The 19,056-nt window shown below is 44.5% G+C and overlaps 1 long non-coding RNA gene across 1 annotated transcript in view; it reads left to right on the plus strand.

The window, feature by feature from the left end:
• Nucleotides 1-19,056, plus strand: part of LOC309534508 — a 39,586-nt gene that overhangs the window by 13,660 nt on the left and 6,870 nt on the right. Inside the window, exon 2 of the long non-coding RNA XR_014220763.1 lies at nucleotides 18,440-19,034. This is a non-coding gene — a long non-coding RNA (uncharacterized lncRNA). The remainder of the gene's footprint in view (nucleotides 1-18,439; nucleotides 19,035-19,056) is intronic.

Raw genomic sequence — 19,056 nt, forward strand, 5'->3', positions numbered from 1 at the left:
GAAGGAGCAAAAAGGGTTTTCTTGTGTGTGTGTGTGTGTGTTTCTTGGTGGCTGATTAGCTGTTTTCCCTGTGTAAAGGTCAGAGGGGGCAGGGTTTCTGTTGAGGCAGGGGATTAGCTGTGGGAGGAGCTTATCAGAGTTTGTAGGGCAGCAGTTGAAGAAGGAGCAAAAAGGGTTTTCTTGTGTGTGTGTGTGTGTTTCTTGGTGGCTGATTAGCTGTTTTCCCTGTGTAAAGGTCAGAGGGGGCAGGGTTTCTGTTGAGGCAGGGGATTAGCTGTGGGAGGAGCTTATCAGAGTTTGTAGGGCAGCAGTTGAAGAAGGAGCAAAAAGGGTTTTCTTGTGTGTGTGTGTGTGTTTCTTGGTGGCTGATTAGCTGTTTTCCCTGTGTAAAGGTCAGAGGGGGCAGGGTTTCTGTTGAGGCAGGGGATTAGCTGTGGGAGGAGCTTATCAGAGTTTGTAGGGCAGCAGTTGAAGAAGGAGCAAAAAGGGTTTTCTTGTGTGTGTGTGTGTGTTTCTTGGTGGCTGATTAGCTGTTTTCCCTGTGTAAAGGTCAGAGGGGGCAGGGTTTCTGTTGAGGCAGGGGATTAGCTGTGGGAGGAGCTTATCAGAGTTTGTAGGGCAGCAGTTGAAGAAGGAGCAAAAAGGGTTTTCTTGTGTGTGTGTGTGTGTTTCTTGGTGGCTGATTAGCTGTTTTCCCTGTGTAAAGGTCAGAGGGGGCAGGGTTTCTGTTGAGGCAGGGGATTAGCTGTGGGAGGAGCTTATCAGAGTTTGTAGGGCAGCAGTTGAAGAAGGAGCAAAAAGGGTTTTCTTGTGTGTGTGTGTGTGTGTTTCTTGGTGGCTGATTAGCTGTTTTCCCTGTGTAAAGGTCAGAGGGGGCAGGGTTTCTGTTGAGGCAGGGGATTAGCTGTGGGAGGAGCTTATCAGAGTTTGTAGGGCAGCAGTTGAAGAAGGAGCAAAAAGGGTTTTCTTGTGTGTGTGTGTGTGTTTCTTGGTGGCTGATTAGCTGTTTTCCCTGTGTAAAGGTCAGAGGGGGCAGGGTTTCTGTTGAGGCAGGGGATTAGCTGTGGGAGGAGCTTATCAGAGTTTGTAGGGCAGCAGTTGAAGAAGGAGCAAAAAGGGTTTTCTTGTGTGTGTGTGTGTGTTTCTTGGTGGCTGATTAGCTGTTTTCCCTGTGTAAAGGTCAGAGGGGGCAGGGTTTCTGTTGAGGCAGGGGATTAGCTGTGGGAGGAGCTTATCAGAGTTTGTAGGGCAGCAGTTGAAGAAGGAGCAAAAAGGGTTTTCTTGTGTGTGTGTGTGTGTTTCTTGGTGGCTGATTAGCTGTTTTCCCTGTGTAAAGGTCAGAGGGGGCAGGGTTTCTGTTGAGGCAGGGGATTAGCTGTGGGAGGAGCTTATCAGAGTTTGTAGGGCAGCAGTTGAAGAAGGAGCAAAAAGGGTTTTCTTGTGTGTGTGTGTGTTTCTTGGTGGCTGATTAGCTGTTTTCCCTGTGTAAAGGTCAGAGGGGGCAGGGTTTCTGTTGAGGCAGGGGATTAGCTGTGGGAGGAGCTTATCAGAGTTTGTAGGGCAGCAGTTGAAGAAGGAGCAAAAAGGGTTTTCTTGTGTGTGTGTGTGTTTCTTGGTGGCTGATTAGCTGTTTTCCCTGTGTAAAGGTCAGAGGGGGCAGGGTTTCTGTTGAGGCAGGGGATTAGCTGTGGGAGGAGCTTATCAGAGTTTGTAGGGCAGCAGTTGAAGAAGGAGCAAAAAGGGTTTTCTTGTGTGTGTGTGTGTTTCTTGGTGGCTGATTAGCTGTTTTCCCTGTGTAAAGGTCAGAGGGGGCAGGGTTTCTGTTGAGGCAGGGGATTAGCTGTGGGAGGAGCTTATCAGAGTTTGTAGGGCAGCAGTTGAAGAAGGAGCAAAAAGGGTTTTCTTGTGTGTGTGTGTGTGTTTCTTGGTGGCTGATTAGCTGTTTTCCCTGTGTAAAGGTCAGAGGGGGCAGGGTTTCTGTTGAGGCAGGGGATTAGCTGTGGGAGGAGCTTATCAGAGTTTGTAGGGCAGCAGTTGAAGAAGGAGCAAAAAGGGTTTTCTTGTGTGTGTGTGTGTGTTTCTTGGTGGCTGATTAGCTGTTTTCCCTGTGTAAAGGTCAGAGGGGGCAGGGTTTCTGTTGAGGCAGGGGATTAGCTGTGGGAGGAGCTTATCAGAGTTTGTAGGGCAGCAGTTGAAGAAGGAGCAAAAAGGGTTTTCTTGTGTGTGTGTGTGTGTGTTTCTTGGTGGCTGATTAGCTGTTTTCCCTGTGTAAAGGTCAGAGGGGGCAGGGTTTCTGTTGAGGCAGGGGATTAGCTGTGGGAGGAGCTTATCAGAGTTTGTAGGGCAGCAGTTGAAGAAGGAGCAAAAAGGGTTTTCTTGTGTGTGTGTGTGTGTGTTTCTTGGTGGCTGATTAGCTGTTTTCCCTGTGTAAAGGTCAGAGGGGGCAGGGTTTCTGTTGAGGCAGGGGATTAGCTGTGGGAGGAGCTTATCAGAGTTTGTAGGGCAGCAGTTGAAGAAGGAGCAAAAAGGGTTTTCTTGTGTGTGTGTGTGTGTTTCTTGGTGGCTGATTAGCTGTTTTCCCTGTGTAAAGGTCAGAGGGGGCAGGGTTTCTGTTGAGGCAGGGGATTAGCTGTGGGAGGAGCTTATCAGAGTTTGTAGGGCAGCAGTTGAAGAAGGAGCAAAAAGGGTTTTCTTGTGTGTGTGTGTGTGTGTGTGTTTCTTGGTGGCTGATTAGCTGTTTTCCCTGTGTAAAGGTCAGAGGGGGCAGGGTTTCTGTTGAGGCAGGGGATTAGCTGTGGGAGGAGCTTATCAGAGTTTGTAGGGCAGCAGTTGAAGAAGGAGCAAAAAGGGTTTTCTTGTGTGTGTGTGTGTGTTTCTTGGTGGCTGATTAGCTGTTTTCCCTGTGTAAAGGTCAGAGGGGGCAGGGTTTCTGTTGAGGCAGGGGATTAGCTGTGGGAGGAGCTTATCAGAGTTTGTAGGGCAGCAGTTGAAGAAGGAGCAAAAAGGGTTTTCTTGTGTGTGTGTGTGTGTTTCTTGGTGGCTGATTAGCTGTTTTCCCTGTGTAAAGGTCAGAGGGGGCAGGGTTTCTGTTGAGGCAGGGGATTAGCTGTGGGAGGAGCTTATCAGAGTTTGTAGGGCAGCAGTTGAAGAAGGAGCAAAAAGGGTTTTCTTGTGTGTGTGTGTGTGTTTCTTGGTGGCTGATTAGCTGTTTTCCCTGTGTAAAGGTCAGAGGGGGCAGGGTTTCTGTTGAGGCAGGGGATTAGCTGTGGGAGGAGCTTATCAGAGTTTGTAGGGCAGCGGCGCGCGCCTAGCGGCGCGCGCAGTTATACCCATCTTTTAGATTTAGGGGAGCTAGTCTCAAACGTTTGTTGGGGGAGACCTAGGGTTTTTTTTTGTGGGGGAAGTTATTTGTCCTGTCTTCAAGCTTTTTATGATGGAGGACCTCTGTAGCCACCCCCAACAACACGATCTCATGATGGAAGGGGAGGGAACAGCTGCAGTCGCCTGCGATTCCTGCGCAATGTTTGCCATCTTGCCAAAGGTTGCAGGCAGCTTTACCTGCAGCAATTGCATGTTGATTGCCCTATTAAAAGACAAAGTCCAGCAACTGGAGGAACGTGTAGCTACGCTCCAAAGAATTAGAGAGCTGGAGCTCTTCTTGGAAGCAACAGAGCACACCGTCCCCACCAAGGAGGAGACAGGGGACTCCCCTGAGAAGGAGGCTTGTTCACCAACACAGGAGCCAGATATATGGAGAAACGTGACTCAAAGAAGTAGGAGGCCCAGGGTCCACTCTGATTGTCTAGAAATACACAATCGCTTTGAGGTCCTCTCCCCTAGCATGGAAGACGAAGAGCAGACTCCATTTGAGGATCTCTCCCTCATTACAGTCGATCAGGTATATGAAGACGAGCAGCAAAGTCAGTCCTCAGGGAATGTGCAGGTGACCTTGGAACGGACAGCTCACGGAAGAACCCCGACCAAACCCAAGAGGAGGCGTGTAGTGGTGATAGGGGATTCCCTACTGAGGGGAACAGAAGCAGTGATCTGTGGGCCTGACAAGATGTCTCGGGAAGTGTGCTGTCTCCCCGGGGCTAAGATCCAAGATGTAACTGAACGACTGCAAGGAATCATAAAACCCACTGACAAATACCCCTTCCTCTTGGTTCATGTGGGAACCAATGACACTGCAAGCAATAGCCTCCAGAAGATCAAAAGAGACTACGAGGCTCTCGGCAGGAAATTGAAGCAACTAAATGCACAAATTGTCATCTCTTCTGTCCTCCCAGTTGAACGACGTGGCCCAGGGAGAGAGGGGAAAATAGTGGAAGTGAACAGCTGGCTTCGCAAATGGTGTAAACAGGAACGGTTTGGATTCTTAGATCACGGACTGCAGTTTCTTGAAGATGGACTTCTGGCAAGCGATGGGCTGCACCTCACAACGGTTGGGAGAAATGTTTTTGCCAAAAATCTCAGAAACCTCATCAGGAGGGCTTTAAACTGACTAATGTGGGGGAGGGAGACAATGCTCCTGAAGGTAGGAGTCTATCAATTAATGAAGATGATCATCCAAATGTCATAGACCAAATGGAGCAAACAGCACGCGGACCTAGTGGTGGGAGGAAAAAATCCTTAAATAAGAGACACGGGGGAATGATTAATGGACTTCAATGTCTGTACACTAATGCGCAAAGCATGGGAAATAAACAAGATGAGCTTGAGCTCTTGGTACAGCAAACTAAATATGACATAATAGGCATCACTGAAACCTGGTGGGATAAGTCCCACGATTGGAATGTAATAATGGGGGGATACAATCTATTTCAGAGAAACAGACCAGACAAGAAAGGAGGAGGAGTGGCGTTATATGTCAGGGATGTGTATACCTGTGAAGAGATCCAAGATTTAGAACCTCAAAGCCAAAGTGAGAGCATTTGGGTCAAAATTAAGGGAGAGAAGAATAACAGAGACCTCATTGTGGGAGTTTACTATAGATCCCCAAGCCAAACGGAGGACATAGATGATGCCTTCCTGGAACAGATGGCCAAGCATGCAAAAGGAAGGGAGATAGTAGTAATGGGGGACTTCAATTACCCAGATATTTGTTGGACGTCAAACTCAGCCAAGAGCATAAGGTCAAACAGATTCCTCACTGGCCTTGCAGACAACTTCATTGTCCAGAAAGTGGGAGAAGCAACAAGAGGAACAGCCATTTTAGATCTGGTCCTAACCAATGTTGATGACCTGGTTAGTGGGGTAGATGTGGAAGGATCATTAGGCGCGAGTGATCATGCTCTTCTGAAGTTTACTATACAGCGGAAAGGAGCAGCCAAGCATACTAGGACTCAATTTCTTGACTTTAAGAAAGCCGACTTCATAAAACTTAGGGAAGTGCTGGGTGAGATCCCATGGACAGCAATACTTAAAGGAAAGGGAGTTCATGATGGCTGGGAGTTTGTTAAGAGGGAGATAGTAAAAGCACAACGACAGGCAATACCAATGAGACGGAAACATGGAAGGTGCCTAAAGAAGCCAGGGTGGCTATCTAAAGAACTTTTAACTGAATTAAGATTAAAAAAGGATGTGTACAAAAAATGGAAAAGGGGGGAAACCACCAAAGAGGAATTCAAACAAATAGCCAGCACGTGTAGACACAAAGTCAGAAAAGCTAAAGCACAGAATGAACTCAGGCTTGCTAGAGAGGTTAAAAGCAACAAAAAAGGCTTTTATGGGTATGTTCGTAGCAAAAGGAAGAACAAAGAAACTGTGGGGTCACTCAGAGGAGAAGATGGTGAAATGCAAACAGGGGACACAGAAAGGGCTGAATTCCTCAATGCCTTCTTTGCCTCAGTCTTCTCCGATAAAGAAAACAATGCCCGACCTGAAGAATTTGGAGCAAATGATTCAGCAAAGGAAACACAGCCCAGAATAACTAAGGAGATAGTACAAGAATATTTGGCTAGTTTAGATGTATTCAAGTCTCCAGGGCCAGATGAACTGCATCCAAGAGTATTAAAAGAACTGGCAGATGTGATCTCAGAACCACTGGCAGTCATCTTTGAGAATTCCTGGAGAACAGGCGAAGTCCCGGCAGACTGGAGGAGGGCAAATGTTGTCCCTATTTTCAAAAAGGGGAAAAGAGAGGACCCAAATAATTACCGCCCAGTCAGTCTGACATCAATAGCAGGGAAGATTCTGGAGCAGATCATTAAGCAAACAGTCTGTGAGCACCTAGAAAGGAATGCTGTGATCACCAATAGTCAGCATGGATTTCTGAAAAATAAGTCATGTCAGACTAACCTGATCTCGTTTTTTGACAGAATTACAAGCCTGGTAGATGAAGGGAACGCAGTGGATGTAGCCTACCTTGATTTCAGCAAGGCATTTGACAAGGTGCCTCATGATATTCTTGTAAAGAAGCTGGTAAAATGCGGTCTTGACTATGCTACCACTCAGTGGATTTGTAACTGGCTGACTGACCGAACCCAAAGGGTGCTCATCAATGGTTCCTCTTCATCCTGGAGAAGAGTGACTAGTGGGGTGCCACAGGGTTCTGTCTTGGGCCCGGTCTTATTCAACATCTTTATCAACGACTTGGATGATGGACTCAAGGGCATCCTGATCAAATTTGCAGATGACACCAAACTGGGAGGGGTGGCTAACACCCCAGAGGACAGGATCACACTTCAAAACGACCTTGACAGATTAGAGAACTGGGCAAAAAAAAACAAGATGAATTTTAACAGGGAGAAATGTAAAGTATTGCACTTGGGCAAAACAAATGAGAGGCACAAATACAAGATGGGTGACACCTGGCTTGAGAGCAGTACACGTGAAAAGGATCTAGGAGTCTTGGTTGACCACAAACTTGACATGAGCCTACAGTGTGACGCGGCAGCTAAAAAAGCCAATGCAATTCTGGGCTGCATCAATAGGAGTATAGCATCTAGATCAAGGGAAGTAATAGTGCCACTGTATTCTGCTCTGGTCAGACCACACCTGGAGTACTGTGTCCAGTTCTGGGCACCACAATTCAAGAGGGACACTGACAAACTGGAACGTGTCCAGAGGAGGGCAACCAAAATGGTCAAAGGCCTGGAAACGATGCCTTATGAGGAACGGCTAAGGGAGCTGGGCATGTTTAGCCTGCAGAAGAGGAGGTTAAGGGGTGATATGATAGCCATGTTCAAATATATAAAAGGATGTCACATAGAGGAGGGAGAAAGGTTGTTTTCTGCTGCTCCAGAGAAGCGGACACGGAGCAATGGATCCAAACTACAAGAAAGAAGATTCCACCTAAACATTAGGAAGAACTTCCTGACAGTAAGAGCTGTTCGACAGTGGAATTTGCTGCCAAGGAGTGTGGTGGAGTCTCCTACTTTGGAGGTCTTTAAGCAGAGGCTTGACAACCATATGTCAGGAGTGCTCTGATGGTGTTTCCTGCTTGGCAGGGGGTTGGACTCGATGGCCCTTGTGGTCTCTTCCAACTCTATGATTCTATGATTCTATGATTCTATGATCCATACTCTGTATGCACCTTTTTCGTACCCCATGAACAAACCATGTGCCCCACGCTTCCCAAGCTTGTTGCTTTGTGGGGTGTGTACCCACATGTCAGAACCAAAGATTCTCATGTGCTTGATGTTGGGTTTCTTACCAAACATCTTCTCATAGGGGGTACAACCAATAGGTGATGACAATCTACTATTAAAAGTGTAAACAAAAGTCGACAGAGCCTCCCCCCAATACTTATCAGGGAGATTGGCATCATGCAACAATGTTTTCATTCCTTCCAGCAACGTTTGATTTGCTCGCTCCGCAAGCCCATTCATCCATGGCGATCTAGGCATTGACAAGTCATGCTGGATTCCCTTCTCAGTCAGGAAAGCTTCAAACTGCTGAGAAGTGAACTCCCCGCCCCGATCAGTAAACAAACAACCAATGTGTTTACCGTGAACATACTCCAACCAAGCACAGAATGCCTTGAACCTAGGAAACGCTTGCGATTTCTGCTCGAGCATAAACACATGAATGTACCTGGAAAAAGAATCAATCAGAACCATGAAGTACCTTGCTCCACCCAAAGAGGGCGCAAGTGGACCAACCAGGTCTGCGTGCACTAGCTGGTAGGGTTTGGAAGCCTGCCTGCTAGACTCCTTGCCTTTTGGAGCAACCTTCACCTTGTTCTCTGCACAAGATACACATTTCATGTGAAACTTACAGGGTGTGATGTTCAAACCCTCAACCATCTCTGGCATCTTGGCCAGTGCCTTCCAAGAGAGGTGACAAAACCTTCTGTGTGCATCATGAATGCATCCTGCATGAAGAACTTTGTTAGTTTGTGCAACACAACAAGAATCAGCATTAGACACAGCAACAGCACTGTCATCATAAGTTATACAGAACAAGCCATCCATAAACATTGCATGCAAAATGTCCTCTTTGCCTTTTCTGATGACACAGATGCTCCTCTTGAAGGAAATCTCAAAGCCACGCCCAGTAAGCTGTGGGACACTGAGCAAGTTGTCTGCAGCACCTGGAACAAAAAGTACACCTTTGATGGTTGTGTGCAGACTTGCCAGTCTCACAATCCCTTCTCCTGCGATTCGCAACATCTTTCCGTCAGCCAGGATGGATCTCACCTTCTTGAGGTTTGAAGGAGATAAAGAGATGCCGGTCTTTTGTTACATGGCGGGTGCATCCTGAGTCCACAATAAATCTGGCCTTGGCCCTTGGAGCAGCTCTAGCAGCAAGCATAACCTTGTTTTTCACCAGCGTGGGCTTTTGCAGCTTGCCCACCTGCTCCTGGCCATCAGCCTTGCCTTTAGCCTTTGGTGAAGCTGTGCCAGCAAACAAAGCCTTGTTTTCCACTGGCGTGGGCTCTTCACCCTCCCTCTGCTTCTGGCCATCTGCAGGCATCTGTCTCTGTTTACTTCTAGCCTTCCGGTATCTGTGAGGATGACCTTGGCTCCCATGAGAAACAGAGCTCTCAGCTGCCGACTCCTTGGCTCCCCCTGGAGGCTGGAATGCTGCCTAGGATGACATCACAGTCAGCTCCCCCCGCAGCTTGCAACCGGTGCCCTCGGCATCCCTGCATTCACTCGCATTCTGGGAAACAGCCAGGACCTCCGATGCAGTCAAACTCTGGGCCGGGATGACTGGCAGATGGGCTATCTTCAAAGCATTCCACATCTTACGTGCAGTCGTGGAAGCTAGCGTCTTAATGTCCTCCAGAGAGACGGACAAGACTATTACGTCTATGGCCTTCGAATTCTGGGCCAGCCATCTATCTGTCAGAGGAACTGGAGGGGCTTCAGACACAGTATGCCACACTCCAAACTGACGCAGCAAACTCTCACACCACAAAGCCCAGGTCTCATAATTGTGCCGATTTAACTTTGGGCACTCTCTAGCTTCAAAATCTTGGAAAAACTCCATTTCAGCTATTCACTGGAGCCGTGAGTCTTCTTCACTTCAGAGACTCCTTATCTCGGCATCCATAAACCACAAAGCTTGATTGGCGCAGCTCCCAGACCAATTAGGCCAGCCGGACATCAAAGAGACTCTGCCGCGGCAACGAAAAGCCTCACTTTCGCTTTTCCTCCACATACCTCTCAGCAGTCGGTCGCAGTCTTACTCTCCTGTAAGTGCCGTGAATCTGGGCCCGAAACCTGTTGTTGGGATACTGCCAGGGAGACAAAGTCCATCATGGCCCCCAAGCCGGCTGCCGGACGATCCATCGATCTCCCGTAGATACAGTATCAGCAATTAGCGACACGAGCTTCCAGAAATAGCTTGCCACATTCCAGAGCTCATGCACACTCTATCAGCAGATAATGCACAGCAAAAGTCGCACTCATCTACAAGTTTTATTCAGCGTTGAACAGAACAAAAAAAAACATGACTGCCTGCTTCAGTGTCTCCAGACACGGAGAGAGTGAAAACAAAAGAAAACATAAACTTCCTGTGAACAGGAAATGCGCAGACTCTGTGACTCACAAAGCCTGCTCCCTTTTAAGGTGGAACGGAAATATCCTAACACTCCAAAGAAGGAGACTCCACCACACTCCTTTTTTTTTTATATAGAATTTTTATTGGTTTTACAAAATTTTTAAATAACAAACAAACACTTAAAGAGACAAACATACACGTATAGTTTCATAACATATTTTCATAAACCTCTTTTCTTGGACTTCCCCTTACCCCCCCTTTCTGCATCCCGATGTCCATAATTTTTAGCAACTCCCAATTATTACTTCCAACCTCTGTCATCTTAGTCCTCTCTATATTCTGACCTTATATCACTGTATCCCTTTGTTTCTAAAAACCACAACACTTTAACATTCATTAAGTTTATAATAGTCCTTTTTTATTTTTTATAAAATTTTTATTGGGTTTTCACATTTTATATAGACAAAAACAAAAACACAAGAAACAAATAAACACATAAACAAAGAAAGAAAAAAAAAAGAAAACAACAACAAACATATATACTTTCCCGAAAATATTATTTCCTAACCCTGGTCATTGACTTCCCCCTACCCCCTCCCTTGCATCCCCATTTCCAAATTTATGTCAGCAAATTGGCATTTCCCTGTCCTAATATTAGTCCTTTTATAAAAACAAACAAAATTAATTTTTTCTAAGTTGGACCTCAATTCCCTTCCAACGATTTCCCATTTTGTCTTGAATAATGATCTTTTTAACCAAATCCCATAATCATGAGTGTTGTTAGAACTTAATTTTTCCCTCCCTCCCATCCCCAGTTTGCGTCCCTTCCCAAAGCATGTCCAAAATAACAGTTCTTAGCCCGGGTTCCTCACGTCCGAGGCCCTCCAGTCTCTTTCAGTCCCTCTCCGCCGGTCTTGTTGGTAACCCTTTATGCCAGTCGTCACATCTCGAAAGAGTTCTTCCACCATCAGTCCAAAGTCTCTTCCCATATTTGCAAACAGCTGCTGAAGAGTTTCCACAAGGCATGAATCTTGAAGGTAATCAAAGTCAGAGTCTATGTGGAGGCCCCAATTATATTTCTTTATTTTAAATTCCTTAATTTCATAAACTCCCAGGGCCTCCACTTTCGTCTTCTGCATCTTTCGTGGATTTATAGTAGATTTACTCCAATAGTCTCCTTGTTTGTATTCCACAGGCGTCAGCTTCTGCTCAGTATTTTCCCACATCACTTCTTTTTCTTGTTTTGTCTTCTCCTCTGCTTTTATTATCATTTCTGGTTCAGCTGTGGATTCTTTCTCATTGAGGTCCTCTTTAAATTCAGCAGGACTACTTGTTTCAGAAGTCAAGGTCATCAATTGTTCACTCATAGCCGTAGTCTGCTCTTGTAAGATTCCAACCAAATAAAACATCCTTTCGATTTCTCCCAGTATCTTTCCATCCACAGCCATTGTAATTCCACAGAATTCCCTCTAGAGGGAATCTGGTTACTTAGTATTCTTTTCCCCAACAGTCCTCTGTCTTGTTATTGTTTCTTTATTTCCAACAATTTTAGATCAATTGTAACTCTTTTTAATCCAGAGGTAACTTAGGTAACAATTTTCCACTATTAACAGTCCGTTTGACAGCTTTGACAGCTGTCAAACTCTGCGCTTCTTAAACCAGCTCCAAAGCAGGACGCTCCCGGGCCCGGGAGGGGGGTTGTTTACAGCAGAACATAAAACATCCAACACTCCTCTCTCCTGCTCAAAATTTCCAAATCTTGGAAGTTACTGTCTTTTTTAGAACTCACCCTTTACTGGGTAGGCACTCCAGCTTAGTTCTTTTTTCGTTGCTCTAGATCGTCTGCAAGGTAGGGGGTGCGGACTTCCTTTTAGCACATCCCCCGATCGTCTCAAATTCAGTGGATAAATTTCTTAAAAGCCAAGTCCAAATTACTCACGGGTTGTTTTTTCAGCCGAATTTCAAGGAAGGAAGTCAGCGCTCTCCGGTCATGGCTCGCGGCTTCGCTCAGCAGAGGTAGCGATGGACTCTCAGTGCCGCGCCACCCCCCGTATCCCCTCCGCAGCCTTTAAAAAGGCTCTTCGCGAATCAGGGGGGGGCACTTAAGGCACCCGCCGAGTCTTCAGTCCGCAGGCATTCCGCGCCTGCGGTTTTAAGGGTCCCCGTGTCGCCGGCACGGCAAAGACCCGTTCCCTGCTGAGCCGATTCCCTCCGGAGCTCGGAGGGAATCCGCCATTCCCAGATCGCGTCAACCCCGGAAGTCCTTAATAATAGTCCTTAAGATAGCTTTTAAATTTTCTCCATTCTTCTTCCACCGTCTCCTTTCGTTGGTCACGGATTCCGCCTGTCATCTCAGCCAGTGTCATATAGTCCATCACTTTCATCTGCCATTCTTCCAGAGTGGGTAGATCTTGTGTCTTCCAATACTTCGCGATGAGTATTCTTGCTACTGTTGTAGCATACATAAAAAAAGTTCTATCCCTTTTTAACACCAATTGGCCGACAATGCCAAAGAGAAAGGCCTCTGGCTTTTTAGGAAAAGTACATTTAAGTACCTTTTTCATTTCATTATAGATCATTTCCCAGAAAGCCTTAATCTTCGGGCACGTCCACCAGAGGTGGTAGAAGGTGCCTTCAGTCTCTCTACATTTCCAACATTTATTATCGGGCAGATGATAAATTTTTGCCAGCTTGACTGGAGTCATGTACCACCTGTAAACCATTTTCATAATATTTTCCTTTAAGGCATTACATGCCGTAAATTTAATACCAGTGTTCCATAACCATTCCCAGTCAGTTGACATGATGTTGTGCCCAACATCCTGTGCCCACTTAATCATAGCCGATTTGACTGTTTCGTCCTGTGTACTCCATTTCAGCAACAAGTTATACATTCTAGATAAATTCTTAGTATTGGGTTCTAATAACTCAGTTTCTAGTTTTGATTTTTCCACCTGGAAGCCAATTTTCCTATCCTGTTTAAAAAACTCCATTATTTGGCGATATTGAAACCAATTTTGTACTTTATGTTTCAATTTCTCATGACTTTGTAGTTTAAGCTTATCTCCATCCTGTTCCAAAATTTCCCAATACTTCGGCCATCCGACCTCCATATTGAGTTTCTTCACTGCTTTAGCCTCCACTGGTGACACCCATCTAGGGGTTTTGTTTTCCAACAGATCTTTATATCTTATCCAAACATTATATAATGCTTTTCTAACAATATGATTTTTAAAGGCACTATTAACTTTGTCATACCATAGATATGCATGCCAACCAAAAGCATTGTTAAAACCCTCCAGATCCAAAATGTCCGTATTCTCGAGGAGCATCCATTCTTTCAGCCAGCAAAAAGCTGCTGCCTCATAGTACAATTTTAAGTCCGGCAGGGCAAAACCCCCTCTTTCTTTTGCATCTGTCAATATTTTGAATTTAATTCTGGGCTTTTTGCCCTGCCAGACAAATTTCGAAATGTCTTTCTGCCACCTCTTGAAACATTCCATCTTGTCAAGAATCTGCAAGGTCCGAAACAAAAATAGCATTCTAGGCAATACATTCATTTTAATCACCGCAATTCGGCCTAACATTGACAATTTCAAATTTGACCATATTTCTAGATCTTTTTTGATTTCTGACCAACATTTTCCATAATTGTCCTTATACAAATTCACATTTTTAGATGTCAAATAAACCCCTAGGTATTTCACCTTCTTAACCACTGTCAGCCCTGTCTCTTCTTGGAATTTCTCCTTTTCCATGTCTGTTAAGTTTTTTCCTAAAACTTTGGTTTTTTGTTTATTCAACTTAAATCCAGCTACCTGGCCAAACTGTTGTATTATTTCTAAAAACCTTTTTCGTACTAGTGATTGGCTCTTGTAAAGTCAATACTAAGTCATCTGCAAACGCTCTTAACTTGTAATGTTTAGCTCCGACCTGCACTCCTTTAACCTGCTGGTCATTCCTTATCATATTCAGCAACACCTCCAGAACTGAAATAAAAAGTAATGGGGAAATTGGGCACCCCTGTCGTGTTCCTTTTTCTATCTTAAGTTCCTCAGTTACTACGTTGTTTACAATCAATTTAGCCTTTTGTTCAGAATATATTGCAGCCATACCATTCTCAAAACCTTGGCCTACCCCCATCCCATGAAGGTTCTTTATCATAAAACTCCAAGAAATATTGTCAAAGGCTTTCTCCGCGTCCACAAAAATCAGTACTGCTTTAGTGTTTATATTCACCTCTAGCTTTTCCAAAATGTCTATTACATTCCTTACATTGTCTGCCAGGTGTCTTTTAGGGAGAAAGCCTGCTTGGTTCTTATGAATCCTTTCCATCAACACTCTTTTAAATCTTTTTGCCAAAATATCTGCAAAAATTTTATAATCCACATTAAGTAGTGATATTGGGCGGTAGTTCTTCAGTTGAGTCTTTTCAGTCTCTGTCTTTGGTATGAGTGAAATATATGCTTCTTTCCACGATTCAGGTGCCTTCTTTCCCTCAAGGATCTCATTGCAAACTTCTTTTAGTGGTTGAATCAACCATTCCTTCAACGATTTGTAATATCTGGAAGTCAGTCCATCTGGTCCTGGAGATTTGCCCAGTTGCATGTTCTGAATGGCAGCCTCTATCTCTTGTTCTGTTATTCTCTGGTTCAGATCCATCTTACTTTGATGAGAGATTTTTTGTAATCCATATTTATCAAGGAATTTGTCTATATCTTCTTCATTTTGCGGGCCTTGAGTATATAGCTTTTTAAAATAACTCAAAAAACAATTTCTAATTTCATTGGGTTTGGATATATTCTTTCCATCCACTTCTAGGCTTGTAACCGTATTTAATTTCTGCCTTTTCTTCAATTGCCATGCCAGAAGTTTGCCACATTTATTTGCTGATTCAAATGTCTTTTGTTTCATTTGTTTTATCTTCCATTCAATCTCTTGGTTCATCAATTCCATATATTGTGTTTGATATAACTTAATCTCTCTTAAAATCTCCTGGGACTTTGGTTTTGTTCTTAATTTTTTTCTCTCCTTCCTTTATCTTTTCCAAAATCTTTTCTTTTTTCTCATTTTGTTTTTTTCTCTTTATTGAATTTTGTTGAATCAAGAAGCCTCTCATCACCGCTTTGCTTGCGTCCCAGATCACTCTTTTTTCCACGTCGGCCCTCAAATTTATTTCAAAGTAGTCTTTTAGGGTTTTTTGGGCCTTCATAAGGATCTCCTTATCTTGAAAGAGGGTGTCATTCATTCTCCATCTAAATTGACCAGTTGTTGTAAGTTTCATCTCCATCCTCACGGCATTATGGTCGGAGCAAGTTTTTGGGCAGATTTCCACCTTCTTAACCTTTGGAGCCATACCACTAGTAATCCAAATTTGATCGATTCTGGTCCAGGTCATCATTGCTTGAGAGAAAAAGGTTCCCTCTCTCTCCAGAGGGTTCCTTGTTCTCCATATATCTATCAAGTCCATGTTTTCCGTCATTTCGAAAAAAGTCTTAGGAAGTCTCCCTTCCTTGCTGACTGTTAGTCTTTGTGCCTTGTCCATGTTAGTGGAGACCACACCATTCATGTCTCCCATGATTATCATATTGTAATCCAAATAGTCCATCAGGGTTTCATGGAGTCTCTTAAAGAAGTCAGATTTACCTTCATTTGGTGCGTAGATTCCAACAACTAAAAATTTTTCTCCTTGTACTTGTATCTCCACTGCCAGATATCTCCCTTGTTCATCTTTAAATATCATTTTTGGGGCCCATTTCTCTTTCACATATATTACAACTCCTCTTTTCTTAACTTTATCTGATGCAATAAATTCTTGTCCTAGTCTTTTATTTGTAAGTAGTCTCCTATGGGCTCTAGTTATGTGAGTTTCTTGTAGACATATCAAGTCCAGTTGTTCTCTGTTCAAAATATGGAACACTTGTCTTCTCTTCAAAGGCCCATTAAGTCCATTACAATTCCAACTAAGGAATTGCAGAGCCATCTTATTATTTTTCTGAAACTCCTCCAACAGCTCCAAGTTGTTGCTCTTCTTCTGATGGTGGTGGTTTTTGTCCAAACGAGAGATTCAGAATGTCTAGTACTCTCCTCTGTTCTGCAAGTACGTCCACTGTCCCCTTCTGCAGGTCCTCCTGATTTCTTGCCAAGAATTTGTCTTTGTCTTGAATAGTCTTTATCTTCACCTTCTTTCCCTTGTAGTCAAATGACAGTCCTTGTGGAAATTCCCACCTGAAGCGGATGGAGTTTTTCTTCAACAGAAGAGCCAAATCCTTGTAGAAGTTTCTTAAATCCAGAATATATTTTGGAATATCTTTGAAGATCTGTATAGCTGAATTTCCAATTTGCAAGGCCTTTTCAAAGTGTAGTCCTAGTATTTTGTCTCTTTCGTCCTTGGATCTAAATGTAATCAGGCAATCTCTCGGGGTCTTTCTGTCCTGCTTTTTGCCCAGTCTAAAAGCTGTTGTAATTTTGAATTCGTCTTCTTCAAGATCCCAGCAGTCAACAAACTCCCGTGTCAGATATTCCGCAAGATTGTCTCTTTCATTCTCTGGAATCAATCTTAATTTCAAATTTCTCTCTTTTCTCTGTAACTCCCACAAGGCCAAAGTTGCGTCGTGCTCATAAACCTTCTTAGCGATCGGCTCTAATTTCTCTTGTGTCTCTCCAGCAGTAGCTTTAGCATCTTCAGCAATTTTACGCGTGGTAGCATTTTCCTCCACCAATTTATTTATAGATTCTGTGTTCTGGTTTAGTCTTACTGATATTTCTGTTAATTTTTGTGTATTTTCTGAAGTCTGTTTTGTCAGAGACTCCAAAGATTGATTTATTTTAAGCAGGGCTTCTGTCACGGCTTCCATAGAGACAGCCGTCCCTTTTTCTTGTCCTGTTGTTCCTGCAGATCCAGTAGTTACGCCTGAAATTGAGCCTCTTTTCTTTGTCTGTTGCTGCAGCTGTTGTTGTTGTTGTTGCTTGGTCTTGGCTCTTGTAACTATCTCTTCTTGTGAGCCACTCATGTCAAGGTCGTTTCCCACGGGAGCTATTCCCCGTTGGAAAATTCCACTGTCCCAAGCTGTGCCAAATTTTACTTTACCCTCTAGGGGGAGCAAATCAAAATGGCCAAAAATAAGATGTCCAAGTACAAAGACAAAGGAGAATATCCAAAGATGTAAAAAAAAAGTTTTTTTAACACAGTTAAAGCAAATATAGCTGGAGGCTTGTAGCTACAAATTGCCACAGTTTCCCAATATATACTGTTTCGTCTTATGATGTACTGTAGCCAGGCACTGTATAAACTTTGTATCGCAGTATCACTTTTACAGGAGAAAGTCAGTTCAGTGTCCTATTGTCCTAAAAGGCAGACCGTTTCATACTTTTAATAACTGAGACAGCAGCGGATTTTTACTTTGAATAGATCGTGCAGTTACTAAAGTCTCTTTCACCTCCCCTCTGCCCTGCTAGCTAGAGGGGAGATCTAAGGTCTAAATGTCCGGTTTAGTTATATAAAAAGCAAGTTTCAACGGATGCAGATTTAGAGTTCCGTTGCTTTCACTTTCATGCAGTCGGGGGGAGGCAGACTTCCTTGATTTAACTTCCCCGCTTTTAGCCCGATTTTCAGAATTTAAAGGGTCCCAATTGTTTTCAGCTCCTACTCACGGGAATTCAGTCCAAATTTTCTTTCAGGAAGGAATCGGCGCTCTCCGCTTATGGCGACGCGGCTTCACTCCGCAGGCTGGGTAACGACTCTCAGCACCGCGCTCACTCCCGATGCCGCTCCGTAGCCTTTAAAAAGGCTCTTTCGCAGTACCGGGGGGCGCAAAGGTGCCCACCGAATCTCCTTGTTCTCAGGCTTCAGCGCCTGAGATTTTAGGGGTCCCCCGCTCGCCGTAGCGGGTAAGACCCGAACTTGCGGAGCAGTCCTTCTCCGGAGCTCGGAGGTAGGACCGCCATTAAGCGCTGGCACCGACCGGAAGTACCGACTCCACCACACTCCTTGGCAGCAAATTCCACTGTCGAACAGCTATTACTGTCAGGAAGTTCTTCCTAATGTTTAGGTGGAATCTTCTTTCTTGTAGTTTGGATCCATTGCTCCGTGTCCGCTTCTCTGGAGCAGCAGAAAACAACCTTTCTCCCTCCTCTATATGACATCCTTTTATATATTTGAACATGGCTATCATATCACCCCTTAACCTCCTCTTCTCCAGGCTAAACATGCCCAGCTCCCTTAGCCGTTCCTCATAAGGCATCGTTTCCAGGCCTTTAACCATTTTGGTTGCCCTCCTCTGGACACGTTCCAGTTTGTCAGTGTCCTTCTTGAACTGTGGTGCCCAGAACTGGACACAGTACTCCAGGTGAGGTCTGACCAGAGCAGAATACAGTGGCACTATTACTTCCCTTGATCTAGATGCTATACTCCTATTGATGCAGCCCAGAATTGCATTGGCTTTTTTAGCTGCCGCGTCACACTGTTGGCTCATCATAAAGACACCAGGCTCCTTGAGAGATCCGAAGGGTGGCAACATGAAAACGGGCCTTTTCTGCAGTGGCTCCCCATCTGTGGAATGCTCTCCCCGGGGAAGTTTGCCTGGCGCCTTCATTATGCACCTTTAGGCGCCAGGCAAAAACATTCCTTTTTAACCAGGCCTTTGCTTGATAGATCAACATCCTATACCCTTTAAAAGGTGGCTCTTTTTTGGGGGGGGGCTATTGAATTATTTTTAATGTTATATATTGTGATTTTTATTGTGAACTGCCCTGAGACCTCCGGCTATAGGGCAGTATATAAAATCAATAAATGAATGAATGAATGTTGAACCTCTTTGTCCAAAAGAATAACATTGCCTTTTTTGGTGCTGCACCATATTGTTGACTTATGTTAAGCCTGTGGTCCACTAAAATCTGTAGATCCTTTTCACATGAACTACTGGCCAGCCAGTTGTCTCCCGTCTTATATGCTTCCTAAGTGCAGAACCTGCCATTTGTCCCTATTGAAATTCCTGTTAGTTTTTGACGAGTTCTCCAATCTGTTAAGATCATCTTGAATCCTGATTCTGTCTTCTGCAGCACTAGCTACCCGTCCCAGATGGGTGTTGTCAGGGGTTCAGGAGC

Source organism: Podarcis vaucheri, assembly GCF_965113315.1.
Source record: "Podarcis vaucheri genome assembly, chromosome: 6".
Taxonomy (NCBI): Eukaryota; Metazoa; Chordata; class Lepidosauria; order Squamata; family Lacertidae; genus Podarcis; species Podarcis vaucheri.